The sequence below is a fragment of the Amblyomma maculatum genome, chromosome 9, assembly GCF_055883805.1.
Source record: "Amblyomma maculatum isolate TAMU_Amacu chromosome 9, ASM5588380v1, whole genome shotgun sequence".
In the NCBI taxonomy this organism is placed as follows: domain Eukaryota; kingdom Metazoa; phylum Arthropoda; class Arachnida; order Ixodida; family Ixodidae; genus Amblyomma; species Amblyomma maculatum.
Window position 1 is genome coordinate 121,090,807 of NC_139352.1, and position 17,878 is coordinate 121,108,684.

The following is a 17,878-nucleotide window of genomic DNA, read 5'->3' on the forward strand; positions in this document are numbered from 1 at the left end:
ACGCCTAAGCTTCGTCTTCGAGAGTGGAATGCGATAGCGTTATTGCACCTCGTTCGCACCGAGCATACCGAGCGAATGAGTGGGCGGTGCGAACGAGGTGCAATAACGCTATCGCGTTTCACTCTTGAAGGCGAAGCTTAAGCGTCAGGGGCGAGTGGCGCGTCAAGTGTCGGGGCAGCGCCGCACATTGCGAGGAGGGGTTCTTCTGTGTTTGCCGCAAGATGGCTCTGCATGTGCGCAGAGCGCAGAAGAAATGTAGCGGAAACGTACTTCGCTACTCGTGTAACTGCGACTTCTGTAAGTAACATGCTCATAATTACCGATATACACCGCGGTATAATGTTGCACGGCACGTTTCTAAGGCAACACCGCATTCACTAGAAGCGCTTTTGTACCGTTTTCAAGCATCGAACTCGTGGCTGAGGTTGATTGTTGTAATAATGAATGCTCATTGTGCCCTGTCAGTGGTTTTGTGTATTGTGCTGAAGTCAGGCAATAAAGGAAGAAAAGAAAAAAACTCGTGGCTGAGTGGTAGCGTCTCCGTCTCACACTCCGGAGACCCTGGTTCGATTCCCACCCAGCCCATCTTCGAAGTTGCTTTTTATTTATGAAGTGCATGCCGGGATTTATCGCTCATGGCCAACGCCGCCGACGCCGACGACACCGGCTTTTCTGCGACACGAGCTCCTTAACGCCATCGCGTTTAAATGCAAGGGCCTGCTACTGGCTCTGTAGCTGAGCCACCTCCGCTGCCTCGTGCAGACAGAAGAGAAAATAGAGAAGAAAGAAAAGGAAGAGGGAAAGAAAGACGCGCGCCGCAACAACAGCCTTCGTCCACCACCGAAGTGATGGCGGGCGCAATGACGGCCTAAAACAAAAATTCGGCGGCAGGCTAGCCAATGCCGCAAGCGGCGGTGACCTACCTGCCCCTGCCCCATCAGGGGAGTACTTGTTTTAACGGACACCCAAACCGCGCCGTTCAGGAAGGTAGGAAGATGGGAGTGGAAGTGGAAAGGGAGAAAGAGGAGCCGTAGAGCCCTTTTTTCGACTCTACTTCCGGTTTCGTGACGTCACATCCTTGACGCCATATCCAATACGGCATCCCTTTCTTTCTGCTTTCACTCGGATTCCAGCGTTGACATCGGACGCCGGAGGACGTGCCCCGCATGGGCTCCTGTGAACTTGACCGACGACGGATTATATTGAATGCGGACGACTCTCAGACTTCAAGAGATGATCGCCAGAGCAACGGAGCTTCGAAGAGATACCGCTTTTTGACGGTAGGCCCATTTTCTGGTTTTTATCGCCATTTCTGTGCCGCCTCGTGGGAGCCGAGCATTCTGCCTAACGTTAAGCATAACATTGCTGCGTGGTCGGGGACTCCCGGACGCACGCAAGACACTAGAACTGGCAGAGATGACTATTGACGAGAAGGGACGAGAGCAGAATTGCGTCGACATGACGGTACCAGAGGCTGAAGCAGAAACGTCAGGTTTTCAAACCGGCTGGTATAGACGAGAAGGAAAAAGGTACGTGCCGGAACAAGATGGCGGCGATGGAAGTGCGCAGCAGCAACCCAGCCTAATGAAATTCAAACCTAAACTAGGGAAGAAGTTGGCGGAGAAAGCGGTGGAAAAGAAAATGATCGACCTACCGAAAGGCGCTATAAGGCTACTCCTCAGACCGAGAGGCGGCATAACGGCGAGGTGAGGGAACGTGGAAGAAGCGGAAGTTGCAGACGCACTAGCGCAAGAAGCATGGGTGAATCCGAAGATGTTTATGAAGGACGACGTCTCGATAAACATGACGCAACAAACCATCCTCATTGCATCAGCGAGCCAGGACAGGGCTGTGAGCGCCAAAACGCCAAGAAACTGGCAGAGGGAAGACAGTGGAAGTGGACAACCATGCTCCGATGCAAGGAGGCGCGGGCAATGGAGTCATACACGGAATTCCTATGACCATGAGCATGGAGCTAATAAGGGAATCATTGGACTGCGACGCGAATACGCCGATATTAGGCGCACGGAGACTCAGGGACTCCGGCTCGCTGCTGATTCTCTTCGAGGGAAGCGAGGTGCCAGAGCGGGTGAAGTGTCTGGGATTATTCAAGAAATGCTGGTTATACAAGAAGAAGCTGGAAGTGTGCGTGACGTTCTCTCGTGACGTTTCTCGTGACGTTCTCTATGTTCACGTTCCTCTTTCTCGTGACGTTCGTCAGTGATCTCAAGGCATTCCAAAAGCTCGTCATCTTCAGCTTCCAACGCAAGAATAGCGTTTAACACTACTAGTTTTCTGAGTTTGTCTGACAAATTCAGACCCAACTCCTCCGCAAGCTCCAGCAATTTCGGTTTGCGCAACGACTTCAAATCCAAATTTATGGCTGTTCCGAGTGCTGCCTTCTCTACTGCCCACTATTGCCTTGCTGCAATTAACCCGGCAACAACGACAACACAATTACCAGCTCTGTTCTCTACTTAACAAAAGCCTGGCAAAACTCAGTAGAAGAAAGTACCGCACTCACCAAACCTCGCAGCCAAGAATCCAACGCAGTCGTTCCGCTGCAGGCAACCAGTCATCACACAGGGCTCGTTGCACTCCTCCCGGCTTTCTGCTGAGCTGCTTGTTTCACGGGTCACGCCTGGGACGTCTCCGCTCTTCCCACCAGATGTTGCACCTCGGTCAGGCCTGGCTCGTTTCACCGACCACGGTAACTACTTGGTCGTCCTCGTCCCTCCGCTGTTCACCAGTTGTTGGACGACGGTATCGCCTGGCTCGTACCTCCGACCACGGTTACGGCTTGGTCGTCCCACCGCTGCCTACCAGTTATTAGGTTTGGGTCTCGCGTGCGCCTGAGTATCGTACCGCTGCCACCAGTTATTACGGTTGAGGCTCGCGTGCTCAGCCCACCGCTGACGCCAGTTGTTACTTGCGGCTCGCGGCCCCTCGGTAGCGTTGGCCTGGCGGCTCCGTGGACGACGGACGGCATCAACGGTCCCAGCAAAGACGAGGCGTCTTCTAACGAAACAACCTTTACTATAACATCATGAAGAAACGGGCAGAGAAGCTGACCCGGAGAGAATACAGACACTCTCACACAGCTGGTGTCTTACGTCGTCTCAGCGACGCCTTCCAAAGTAGTCTCTGTCGCAGCGGAGTCTGCCGCTGCTTTTTATAGGCATGCCAGTTCACAGGGAAAAGGGGAAGCCCTCACAGGAAATGGAGAGCCAAACAAGTTTGGACATGACGGGATGACTCAATCGCAGGTGGTCCGACCGCATCTCCTCCACCTCCTGCAGACGGGCGAGGGCGACGCACTCTCCCTCGAGCTCCAGGCTTGGCCAGCTTTTGCACACACACGCACGCACACACATTTGGCGCGTGGCAGGATCACGTCGAGACTTGCCCGCGGGAGGAAGCGTTGGGCGGCCGATGAACGGCGCCGAAATGGCCGATCCGCTCACGGTTCTGCCTGTTGCTATGCGGTGGCCGCGTCAGCTGTCACACTTGTCGGTGAAGAAACGTAACAACGTGCACCCCCGTATGCCAGCTGTGCGGGGGAGCCCATATGCTGGGCGACAGCAAGTGTAGGAAGATATATAGGAAGCCGTACGTGGCGACGAAAGATGCAAATAGACGAGAAGACAGAGCAGCGCACCCCAAGAACGGGCCCAAGGGGAGGCCCAAATCCGAGACCAAGTCCAGCTCCGGGAAGCCCTCGAGATTCCGGTCTGGGGCGCAACTTACGGATCAGGAGTTTCCGAGCCTGCCCTCCAGGGAGGACCCGAGACTACCCAAGGCGGGAATCCAGAAATCGGTAAGCTTCGCGAGCAAGGTCTCCCAGGCTAGCCCCAGAAACAGTAGCGCTGAAAAATGAAAATGCAGAGCTGAAAGCGAAAATGGGGAAACAAGAGGCAGAACTAAAAGGGCAAGGCAGCGAAAATGTGGAGGAATACTATAGCAGAATTAGTAAACAAGCCGAGACCAGCAGTGCCTCCCACGCAAGCGGTAGCGCAAAAACCGCCGGAGGCAAAACCGGTGACAGATGCAAAGGAGCTTTTACTGAATCGTCTCGATGCACTCGTCAGACGAAGTCAGAGCGTGCAGACACCAGGTTCTTCGCCCAAACCGGACTATAGAAAACCAACTTCACACGCAAAAACAAACAAAAAAAAAAAGCCAGAACAAAAGTTGAGCACCCCAAAACCTTCTGCGATTGGCTGCCTCACGAGCTGCTTCCGGGCGACACGTGCCGGAGTACCCGGGTTCGAACCCGACCTCGGCGGCTGCGTTTCGATGGAGGCGAAACGAGGAGGCGTCCGTGTGCTGTGCGATGTCAGCGCACGTTAAAGATCCCCAGGTGGTCGAAATTACTTTGTAGCCCTCCACTACGGCTCCTCTTTCTCTATTTCCCCTTTCACTACCACTTTCCTCCCTTCCCTCACTGCGCGGTTAAGGTGTCCACAGAAAACAAGTGAGACAGTTACCGCGTCTTTCCCTTCTTATAAATCAATAATTTTTTTTTATATAAAAATTAGTTTCTGCTTAGCTCTGGTTAAGCCCGAGTGATTTCGAAAGCAATACCTCCCTGGCTGCGCTTGGCTCTGCTGGTGGTTTGGCATGGCTTCGCCTTTTGTGCAACTAAAGGATTTACTCTGGACACAACATGGTTTCTACTGTTCGTTTATTTCAATGAACACGCTCGTCTACACGGCGCTTTCTTCTGTGGTAATTATATCGCTCTGCACTACTCAGACGATTCTTCGGCATTCAGAGAGTCCATGAAACTACTCTCGCTCACTGAACTTGTAGAACGCCACCGGGCTCGCCATTCTGCGGCATAGGCGCGTTGCTTAGCTAACCGCTGTTGCCTTTCTTCATCTGTCTCCTCGGCACGGCGCCGGCGTTCGCGCCCAGCACGTCGCTCCAGCGAGGCCTTCTACGGGCACGGCCGGTCTCGAGGGAGAGAGCGCTTCTCTTCTCTTACGGCCTCTCCAATGGGGTCTGTTTCCACCGCCCGCCGCGCCTCGGTGGGGTCGCCACCGCCCCACTGCTGCTCCTCCGCCACAGCCGTTCACGCGCAGAGGAAACGCGCGCTCGCTTTTAGCTTCGCCCGCGTCAGTTGCAATCGGCAGGTCCTGACATTTCGCCCCTTATGGTTTATACAAAGTCCGTAATCAACATAGAACATTTATCGTGTACGAGGAATAAAATACAGTCAACAATCCGCACAAGCGCGCGCTCCTTCGTCAGTGCGGCCGTGCACGGTCGAATGAAGCTTCGGGTACACTTCAACATTTTTTACCCCTAAGTTTTTTACAAAAATAAATTTACCAGGCTATACAATGTGCCTTTGAATCTTTTAAGCAGGTGTAGCGCGACCTGACGTGAGTGCATGGTGAACTGCTGGGTGGAAATTTTGTCAACCGCTACCGTTTTCGTTTAGATCAGAAGAGGCACCGGCAAAAATTCATGGCGCGTCTCAGATTCAGAGTAAAGAACAAAAATTTACTCATATAGTAAAAATTTCACTTGTCTAGTGGAGCGGGCTGTTCTAGCTTCGTTCAAAACATATCAGTCGGTTGAAAGACCGAAGATGTATATGTAGTCTCGCGACTACTTTTAATCAAGGAAATGGGCATAAACAGTTAAGCAGAATCGAAAAGAGCGGCAAACAATAAAAAATTTGTCCTTCAATTACACATTGCACTATATATTCATCAATTCATTAAATGCGACTTGCGTCTAGAAAATTCAGTCTCAAAATTTTCCTGCACGGCTTGTGCACATAAGGAGTTGGCCTCTCGGTCTTTTCTGTCACTTTCCAAGGTATAATTAATTGAGAAGAATTCTGAGACATTTTTCAAATATCAAAGAAGCGGACCTAATAGCATAGCTGTTAATTCCTTTCGGGCAACTCAGTGTTGAATTCTGAAATGCTGACTGAATCAGGATCTTAAGTACTTCGGGAACATTTGTGTGTAGTAGGTGCACGGCAGCTTTTTCGAAAAAAAAAGCCTGTCGAATAGGGCAACAAGCTCTGGTTTCGGATAATGCAGTCCACTAGATTATTGTCCTCGTCCTCGCAAGAGCGTCCTCGCAAGAGCGTACTACATGGGGCTGCTTCTTTCGCTAGTTTCAAGAAGAATAGCGCAAGCGTCACACCCGAAGTTGATTAACTAAACGATATATCCAGCGACGTAAGGTAAACCGGAATATGTGATAGTGGGAAATGGGATGGTAGGAGATGCCATATCACTTCCTTGAGTGCCTTGATTTTGCTCTCAGATGAAACGTCCGTCTTGACAATGTTCATGTGCCGCTAGCTGTTACGGCCCCCGCATCTAGCATATGTCATTCCCTTCCGCACATTAACCTTACTTTCCCGAAGAGAGCCTCAATGGGTCGCTATATAAGGCTTGAAATGAGTTTTCAGTGAGAGTGTCCTTCTTTGACGCATTAGAAGTCACTTGCATACTTTCGATATAGTAGGTGAACCCATTTGTAAGTCACTGCATCGAGTATCACCATCATTTATTGGCCTCTTTTTACCACTTCGAGCACAAGTGGTGTCATGAATATCAAACCATTTTTTATTGTTTTCATAATAAGCTTGATATCATGTAAAAATTTATTAAAACAATGTTTATTTGCAAAATTAAAATAATGCTTATAATACCACACATTGGCTAATGTATGAATTGTAATAACATTTAAAACTCAACCCTACAACGTTTACTTTGACTGTTAGACAAATACTTTATATCATGCAAGCATTTTACAATTTACATTACATTTTTATGAAATTATTTTCATCTTCGGTGCTACATGAATGGTTTCGCATCTAGAGCTGAAAGATGATTTTGCTGTTGCAGACGAGTTGCTGTCATGTTAGCCTTGAAGAAGCTTCGATGTGATCACTGCTCATTCAGTTGTTTTTTTTTGTTCCTATTCTTGTACAGACTTGGGAAAAATTTGGATTAAAAAGGAAAAAGTAGCTACCATGCTGCAATGCATGTCATATGCTTGTAGAACGTTTGCAGAGCGACAGTGTTTTTATATAAAGACTTGGTTCACCTGTGAAGTATGCTGACATGCCGCTGAAGTATCTACCTTCCGTGTTCTTTCATTCCGGGGCCGCACACATCACGAAACAAGCGAGCGAAACGCGCGAAACCATGCAAAAGCCACCCGCCGCCGCTGAAGCAGATGCGGAGCGAACAGTGAGCAGGTCGCGCCCCTTGCGGTGGCGGAGAGCATGACTCAAGGAGAAAAGTTCCCATTGTTCACGCGGCGATTGAGAAGGCCGTAAGAAAGAGCGCACGCTCTCCCTCGAGACCGGCCGTGGTACGGGGCGCCGCAGGCGACCCGTTTGTCCTTTCTTAGCGAGCGCCCTCACGCGGCGGGCCGAAGAGGCCGTCATGTGGTAGCCGCCGCGCCGAGCGCAGGAACGACTACGGCCGGAGAGACGAGTTGGGGCCCTTGCTCTCCTCTGGCCATGACGTCACGCTGTCACGTGGTAGACGCCGCGCCTAGCGAAGGAACGAATATGGCCGGAGAGACGAGTTGGGGCCCCTGCTCTCCTCTGGTCGTGACGTCACGCTGTCATGTGGTCGTGCACCACGTGACAGCGTGACGTCACGATGCGAAGGAACGACCTCCGCTGACGGCAGAAAAATGCTAGCAGTATTGCTTTCGCAATAAAACCCCAGAAACTGAACGACAGCGACGACCGGCAATGCTTTGGCGGCCCTCAGCCCGTCGCGCGACGGCGTCGCGCGGCATGTCGCCGCGAATTGTCGCCGCATGCGGTTAGCGCTTAATGAAGCATAGGACAAATAGGAAAGAGTGCCGCGGGGAATGGGTGAAGCCTATTAATAAAAAATATAATGGAAAGCAGCATGGGAAATTAGCCGTCATGTGACACGGCAAGTGGAGCTGGTTTCGGTTTCGCACGCTCCGCTCTGGGGGAATGCTTTCGCTACGCGACGCCTGCGCTAGAACCCTAAGGCGCGCGCTGCGTGCAGACGATGGATGGAACTTTAGATTTTAGACGGGCCGATGCTTTGTCATAAACGTAGGGGCTGCCGCCGCCACACAGTGCACATATGTATTTCACGACGTGTGGGTGTGTCCCCTCGACTGCACCATATGAAAAGAGTGAGGCTCGGCGCGCAAAGACGTAGCACAAGAACAAGAAGGACGAGAGGACGAAGGGCTGATCATCCCTTCATCCTTCGTGTTCTTGTGCTTCTTCTATTTGCGCTCCGTTCCGCAAGCATGGAATCAAACCAACTAGCCCAACAAGTACTGTCATATGAAATGCTGCGTGCCGGGAGGCTAGAACTCCACGGATGTACCGCGCCAGACTGTCGCTCCAACGTTGAGTATCCTGTTATGCGCACTCGTCGAGAAATGAAACATTTGCTTGTCAGGGCAAGGACATGTATTGTTCGAGGAGAAAATCGTCTGTTTCATTAAGGAAATTGAGGCCTCAAATCGAGTCAAAAGCATTCACTCGGTTGAAACCTCAGCTGTCATGCAGGCATTGCGAGATCAGGGTGTAGGTGAGCCATATGTGAAAGTATGAGAAGATATGTACAGTGGCTACACAGCAACCATAGTTCTGCACAATCAAAATGATAAAATTCTAATTAAGAAATGTGTTAGGCAAGAAGACACGATCTCCCCAGTGACGTTTACAGCTTGCTTAGAGAGTGTATTCAAAGGCATCAAATGGGAGCAGTTAGGTATCAAGGTCGATGTAGAATAAAGCAGTAATCTGCGATTAGTCGATTTCATTACCTTGTTAAGTAACTGAAGACCAACTGCAACTAACGATAGATGATCTCGACAAGAGAAGCAGTAAGGTCGGCATTAAGAATAACATGCAGAAGACTGAGGTAATGCTGAACATCTGGGAAAAGAACACAAGTTTAAAATAGCGAAGCGTTGAAAGTGTATATGCGAATAAGTCTGCTCAGGGCAGGTAGTGAGCGCAGATCCGGACCATGGAAGGGAAATAACTAAGAGAATACGATTGGGATGAAGCGCATTTGGAAGGCACTCAAACCTTGTGACTAGCGGCTTACCGGTGTCACTCAAGAGCAATGTGTATAATAGTTGCATCGCACCGGTACTGACCTATAGGGTTGAATCATGGAGGATATTGAAAAGGGACATCGCACATGAGGACAACGCAGACGGCCATGGAACGGAAAATGGTAGGTGTAATGTTAAGACAGGAAGCGTGCAGAGTGGGTCAGAGAAATACCTCAAGGTAATGGCATTCCAGTCGAAATTAAGAAATGGGCATGGACAGGACATGTAGTTCGAAGAGAGGATAACCGATTGTCTCTAAGAGTAACCAATTGGATTCCAAGGGCAGGTAAGCGTAGCAGGGGGCGGTAGAAAATTAGGTAGATATGAGATTAAGAAATTCGCAGGGGTAAAGTGGATGCAGCTCATACAGGACCGGGTTAATTGGAGGAAAATGGGAGAGGCCTTCGCCCTGCAGTAGATATATGATGATATGACCTCAAATACATGTACTGCTACAGCCAGTTCCAAAGGCATGTAACGTTATGTCGAATCCGTAGTCTTCCTAACAAACCCGTGGATGGATGACAAAGCTACCTGCAGTTCTCACCAGTGTGCCTTTAAACACGGAGTACATTGCAACATTTGTAAACAGAGTAACATATGTGTTACGACGAGACACACAACCTTCGGTAGTCCCCTCCGGTAGGCTTTCCGGTGGGACATCCAAAGTCACTAAAGAATACCATGTACCTTGCTGCTTTTGAGTCTGGCAAATATGTTGGCTAATTTCCCAAGGATCATTGCGTGCAAGAGAGAGAAGGGAACGGCGTCAGAGGAGATGCGGAGGCTGCGCTCCCTCCTAGGTTTTTCTTCCTCGATGATGCCAGGAGACGTACGCGGCGCGAATCATAAGTGTAGTTTCCGCACTGGTCATGCTCACGCAGCTGCGGAACAGGAAAGCGTCCGCCTGGAGTAATTTCGACCATCTGGGGATCTTACACTTGCGCTGACCGCACACGGACGTCTCTCCATCGAAGCTGCTGGCAGTCAGCTTCGCAGCCAGGTACTCTGGTTCCACAGCCGCTTTCGCTCCACATTCGGTTCATCAGCGTTTAACCCCTCTAATGTTTTTCGGCTATATTACCTGACTTCGACAGAAAACCACACAACACGAAGTACATGCTTAGAGGGCCCATTAAACAAAAATGCGCTCTCACACTAGGGCATATACAAACAACAGTAAGGAAAATAAGTGACCGTTCCGAGTAGTGGTTCGAAACAAAGGACCGAATGACCAGTTACGAGTAAGTGACTAAGTGTTACTGCCTAGCGCGACGGAAAATGCCGCCGCCTTACCCGGCACTTAGTCGGGAGGAGGCTGTCATCCTAAGGCAAATACAAACCAGGTCACTTCTCACCCCGGCAGTGCTACACGTCCTCCACCCAGACATCCACCAGAGGGATATGTGCAGTGTATGTCAAGTGGGTCCGGCGGACTAATGGCACATCATGTGGGACTGTGCCACGTTTCTGACCGAAGCTGCATCCAAGACATATCCGCCCGAAATTCAAAGTGCTGTGCAAAGTAAGGACATTCAACTATGGGCCGTCCAGCAGGCCCGGGATGCGCTCGAAAAGCACAAGCCTCCCGGCTCACCACAAACAGGCCAAAATGAGGTAGGGCATAACCCCGAGTCGACGCTTGGCCAGCGTCACGACGCATTAAACCGTCCTTTGCCGGCATCTCAACATACATACATACATACATACATACATACATACATACATACATACATACATACATACATAGGGTAAAAAATTTTGCGCAAAAAACACAAAGGACAAAGAAGAACACATAAGACGTTTGACAAGCGCTAACTACCAACTCTTTATTCAAGCCGAAGACACAGCTTATATATGAAAAAATCGAGCATGCGCAGAAGGGGGCAGATAAAACAGTAGCAGTCAACACAAAAACATGTCTAGAAAGGCACATTCCGCCGAGTACATGTGTACAGACGTATCGCTAACACAACGATCGGATAGCTTATCGATATGATATGCCTCTAATAGAAGTCTTGCCTTATAATTCCCACATACATACATACATACATACATACATACATACATACATACATACATACATACATACATACATACATATATATATACATACATACGTACATACATACATACATACATACATACATACATACATACATACATACATACATACATACATACATACATACATACATACATACATACATACATACATACATACATACATACATACATACATACATACATACATACATACATACATACATACATACATAAGTACAAAATATACAGACAAAATTATATCCACTTCCTCATCTGCACCACTAAGCTTCGACGTTGGAGATTGAATAAAATCACATCTGGTGAATGTACAGTTGTCTTAAAAACGCATTTTCGAGGTATGTACTGAGGTTTTCATGAGTAATTATGAGTATTTTAATTGCAGATATTGCAATTATACAAGTAAAATTGTGTAAAGTTCTTCCACGCCTGGCGCGAAGTCATAGCACGCACTGAAAACCCCCCTCGCAAACACCCGACGAAAACCACCCTCGCAAATCCTCATCTGCTTGGCCTCCCTTTTGCTTTCGCATTTCCGTACGTGAGATGTCTTAATTGTTTTGTCCATTTTTGGATCTTAACCTCTTGGCATGTACTCTTCCTTGAGAAAATAGTAACCGTAAGTGAGGAGATGTCTTAATAGTTTTGTCCATTTTAGGATCTTAACCTCTTGGCATGTACTCTTCCTTGAGAAAATAGTAACCGTAAGTGAGGAGATGTCTCAATAGTTTTGTCCATTTTAGGATCTTAACCTCTTGGCATGTACTCTTCCTTGAGAAAATAGTAACCGTAAGTGAGCAGATGTCTTAATAGTTTTGTCCATTTTAGGATCTTAACCTCTTGGCATGTACTCTTCCTTGAGAAAGTAGTAACCGTAAGGGAGGACATGTCTTAATAGTTTTGTCCATTTTAGGATCTTAACCTCTTGGCATGTACTCTTCCTTAAGAAAATAGTAACCGTAAGTGAGGAGATATCTTAATAGTTTTGTCCATTTTAGGATCTTAACCTCTTGGCATGTACTCTTCCTTGAAAAAATAGTAACAGATGGTTATAACAAGTACTGTTTGTCTCACTTTCCGCTATAGGAACAGCACTTGGTTCTTCCCCATGAGCTTGCTGGCTATCGTGATCATCGTGGCCGGTATGATCTGCATGTGGGCAGCCTTGGTCGACCGGCACGCGGGTCGCGTCGATGGCAATGCGACCAACGCCACAGCCGTGCAGATGAACTTTTCAGCTGTGTCGACCACCACTATGCGCGGTACCAAATCTGAAGTGCACGCTCCTGGCTTAGCAGCCGACCCGGACTTGAAGTCGGGGGATTTAGACCCCCTACCTGCCATGCCGCTCTTGACAAATCCTGCCTACTTGAAGTGACACACAGCGTCGGTGTCTGGCTGCAAACACTGATCAGTGCAAGATATCCCTGTGAAGTGGTCACCTCTGTTTAAGAGGCCCTTGCCAGTGATGCTAGGGGTGTAGAGAAGCACTGCCACAGTGAATAAGCGCAAGGTACAAGACCCGTTGCCATTTCATATTACCATCAAGCCTCCTACCGCTTAAAAAACATGGCTCAGAGAGATGACGTCGTAGCAATCTTTACCGCACCCCAAAAACAGGCTGACGCATGTGTAATATGGTGCAGGGAAAGCACAAGCAGGAATGCAGCATCACACTTGAGGCTGGTTCGTCCCGTGGGAGAGTACTGTCGTTTACCAGATACCGCTGTCCTGTGTCAAAAGCTACATAGTACAAATTGGATATTGCAGAAACGTCACAGTTCAGGAGTACCACGCAGGAGTAGGTTCATTGCCGGAGGGTGGGCAACTGGCCATCCATTGTCGCCACTGCCGTGGTTTTGTTTCATGGAACCGAGGCGCACGCCTCAGTAACGTGAAACGACAATCTTGAAGTTCACTTTCAAACTCAGCAGAAAAGTACACGAAGCATATTGCTTCAACATGGAGTTCGCCTCTTTTGTTAGCAATTGAAACCTCGGTTCCCTTATCCGATAACTTAAGGAGTCTATCTTGATAGAAAGCTTTCCTACGCACGCCAGAGTGCCAGTGTTCTTACTTCATTACTTTGGCAAGGGGCAGCAGTGGCGTAGCGGTAGAACATCCGCCTCGCATGCAGGAGGACCGGGGTTCAAATCCCGGTGCCGCGCAATTCTCCACCGGATGAAAAAAAAAAAAAAAAATCCGCGTGTTGATGGAATTGCATAAACAGGTTTGGGGTGCGACCTGGTGCCGGTGAACACCTCCGGCAACGCACTCCCTCACCAGAACAGGAGTTGGCCACCCTGGTGCAGTAATTGGCCACTACCTCCTATGATAAGCTCCTTAAAACCCCGGCCCTCAGTCACCAGCGGCTGCGGAACAACTGACCACGGCGGCGGTCAGACCTGTGACGCAGCAGGGGGTGCTAAGAAAGCCTGGCTCCGCTGGACAGGCCGCCATTGGAAACTGACCCTGGCAACGTTTAATGCTAGAACCCTAGCTAGTGAAGCTAGTTTAGCAGTGCTGTTAGAGGAACTAGAGGGTATGAAATGGGATGTCATAGGGCTTAGTGAGGTTAGGAGGCCGAATGAGGCATATACTGTACTGAAGGATGGGCATGTACTGTGTTATCGAGGATTACCAGAGAGGCGACAACTAGGAGTAGGTTTCCTTGTCAATAAGTATATAGCGGGTAATATAGATGAATTCTATAGTATTATTGAGAGGGTTGCTGGCATCGTAATTAGGCTTAATAAGCGGTATAAACTGAAGGTTGTACAGGCCTATGCACCTACATGTAGTTACGATGACCAGGCAGTTGAAAGCTTCTATGAAGATGTAGAATCGGCAATGCGAAAAGTAAAGACGCAGTATACTGTACTTCAATACCGACTTCAATGCCAAGGTAGGGAAAAAACAGGCAGGAGACAAGGCAGTAGGTGACTATGGCATTGGTTCTAGGAATAGCAGGGGGGAGTTACTAGTTGAGTTTGCAGAGCGCAATAACTTACGAATCATGAATACCTTCTTCAGCAAACGGAAGAACCGGAAATGGACATGGAAAAGTCCTAACGGAGAGACTAAAAATGAAATCGACTTCATAATGTGTTCAACCCCCGCCATTGTGCAGGATGTAGAGGTAATCGGGAAAGTGCGATGCAGTGACCACAGGATGGTGAGGTCCCGAATTAGCCTAAATCTGAAGAAGGAACGCAACAGATTAGTAAGAAAGAAACCCATCAACGAATTAGCGGTGAGGGGGAGGGCAGAAGAGTTCAGGATCTCGCTACAGAATAGGTATTCAGCTCTTACTGAGGATGGCGACATTACCCTAGAGGCAAGGAACAATAATTTCAAAGATATCATTACTGAGTGCGCGGTAGAAGTAGGCGGTAGGATAGTTAGAGAGGATACCGGTAAGCTGTCTAAGGAGACGAAAGATTTGATTAAGAAACGCCAGAGTATGGAAGCTTCCAATCCAACAGACCAGATCGAATTGGCCGAGATATCAAAGCTAATCAATAAGCGCAAGGTGGCCGATATAAGGAAGTATAACATGGAGAAAATTGAGCATGCTGTAAAGAACGGGGGAAGCCTTAAAGCGGTAAAGAAGAAATTGGGCATAGGCAAAAACCAGATGTATGCGATAAGGGACAAGGCGGGCAACGTCATCACTAATATGGACAAGATAGTCAAAGTAGCCGAGGAGTTCTATACAGATCTCTACAGTAGCCAAAGTAGTCAGGACCGTAATGAGATGGGCGGTAGGGAAAAACAGTCAGACGTTCCACCAGTGACGAAGGACGAGGTCAAGAAAGCACTAGAAACTATGAAAAGGGGGAAATCAGCTGGAGAGGATCAGATAACTACAGATTTGCTGAAGGACGGGGGGGATATCGTGCTAGAAAAACTGGCCACCCTGTATACGCAGTGCCTGGTGTCATCGACAGTACCGGAACCATGGAAGAATGCAAACATTATCCTCATTCACAAGAAAGGGGACTCTAAGGACCTTAAAAATTACAGACCAATCAGCTTACTGTCTGTTACGTATAAGGTATTTACTAAGGTAATCGCTAATAGAATCAGGACAACCTTAGACTGCAATCAAGCAAAGGATCAAGCAGGGTTTCGGAAACGGTACTCTACTATCGATCATATCCATACCATCAATCAGGTGATAGAAAAATGCTCGGAATATAACCAGCCCTTATACATAGCATTCATTGATTACGAAAAAGCATTTGACTCAGTTGAAACCTCGGCGGTGATGCAGGCATTGCGAAATCAGGGGGTAGACGAGCCATACGTGAAAGTGCTGGAAGATATATATAGTGGCTGCACAGCAACCATAGTTCTGCATAAAGAAAGTAACAAAATTCCCATAAAGAAAGGTGTTAGGCAAGGAGACACAATCTCCCCAGTACTATTCACAGCTTGTTTAGAGGAAGTATTCAGAGACTTGGAATGGGAGCAGTTAGGGATAAGGGTAGATGGAGAATACCTCAGTAATCTGCGATTTGCTGATGACATTGCCTTGCTAAGCAACTCGGGGGATGAACTGCAAATAATGATTGATGACCTAGACAGAAAAAGTAGAAAGGTAGGCTTGAAAATCAATATGCAGAAGACTAAGGTAATGTTCAACAGCCTCGGGAAGGAACAGCAGTTTACATTAGGTAGCGAAATACTGGAAGTAGTAGGCGAATATGTCTACTTAGGACAGGTAGTAACCGCAGATCCGGACCATGAAAAGGAAATAACAAGAAGAATAAGATTGGGATGGAGCGCATTTGGCAAGCACTCGCAGATTATGACTAGCAGCTTACCGGTATCGCTCAAGAGGAAAGTATACAACAGTTGCGTCTTGCCTGTACTCACCTATGGGGCTGAAACGTGGAGGCTAACCAAGAGAGTTCTACTTAAGTTGAGGACAACCCAGAGGGCTATGGAACGAAAAATGGTAGGGGTAACGTTAAGAGATAGAAAGCGTGCAGAGTGGGTCAGAGAAATAACTCAAGTTACCGACATTCTAGTGGAAATTAAGAAGAAGAAATGGACATGGGCAGGACATGTAGTGCGAAGAGAGGATAACCGATGGTCGCTGAGGGTAACAAATTGGATTCCAAGGGAAGGAAAGCGTAGCAGGGGGCGGCAGAAAGTTAGGTGGGCGGATGAGGTTAAGCAGTTCGCAGGGGTCAAGTGGATGCAGCTAGCACAGAACCGGGTTAAGTGGAGAAATATGGGAGAGGCCTTCGCCCTGCAGTGGGCATAATCAGGCTGATGATGATGATGATGATGATATACGGAAGAAGACGTGACTGAATCCTCCTTCACCGAGCACTCGCTTAAAAAGAGCCAACCAAAAATTGCATGGCGATCCTCGCCAATAACGACGACAGTGGAGATGCCAGGAAGAACAACGAATGAAAGATCAGCTGACCCCAGGAAGTCGTCGCGTGTAAGAAGCTATGAATCAGAGATTAGGAATAGAGCTGCCAATTTATCGAGCTCGCGTCACACGCCCAACCTGCCTGATCGCTCCCACTGTAACTCCAGGTAGACGCATAATAGCGGACGCTGCGGACGAACATTCAGTTGAACGTGACACAGTAGGAAATTCTTCCGGACCCGCAGAACTTTACCGAGGTGCCTAACATCCGGCTTTGCGTAGAATAAACATTTCAGAATTCTACATAACTGCCTCCTTTTATTGCGATGGCGGAACAGGTGTCAGCCTCAATTGCCGCCTTTCGGGTCTTAGGTTTTCCACTTTTCCCCAATTGGCCAAATATATTATTAACTGAAAGGTCTTTGAAGTTGGATATCGCGTTTATATGACCACTGAGATAACATATTTCGTGCAAGTGTAGCTCATTAAGGAATTACAGGAGCAGAATTACTGTGTATGTGCCACGACCCGTTATCGTGTCCGTTCGCTTAGAGTGACGCCATACAGAGCGTTAAAACCAGTTACTAGCGACTATTTGACGACAAGGTAGACGCTTGGTAGTTCAGGTATCACAGGCGGCTGTGTGCGCTAGGCCGTAATATTTAGCATGTTTTATCGTGACTGCCACCTGACTAACAAGAAAAAAATACGGCGTTTGTCGTAATGCACTGCCGTTCGCGAGCCTCGTGACTAGCTCAACCACTCGGCTCGTGCATCACAACAAACGCCCAATTTTTTTTTTCTTTTTAGTCAGGCGGCAGTCCCGATAAAACATGCTAAATATTACGGTCTAGCGCACACAGCCACCTGTAATATCAGCGCTATCCGGCCCCTTCGCACATAATGAAAACAAACGGCAAAATACATCGCTATCAGGCTCCGTTGCACATAAAGCAAACACGCGCCGAAGAAATACTTATTGCGGCTATCACTGGTGGGTTACAGGCGTGGTGCAAACTCCAGTAGATACTTTTCATCATCCACATTTCCTTTAGACGCATACATACCTGTAACGAAGCGTTTTTCGCACAATCGAGAGTACGCAGTCGGTTGCTAAGGTAGGCCATTCACATCTTGACGCTTGGTGGCCCTAATTCAAGCTTCACGTCGTTGTTGGTCGCGGCTCGCCGAAGGAAACCTAAAAAACCGCATTTTGCATCCCGGCACGCCTAGAGACTGGCAACCGTACGCTGCAGATGTGGTTTGCATCGTTCTGCCAAGCCTATGACAGTCACCGTGCCGCCCGGTGCCGCCAGCCCC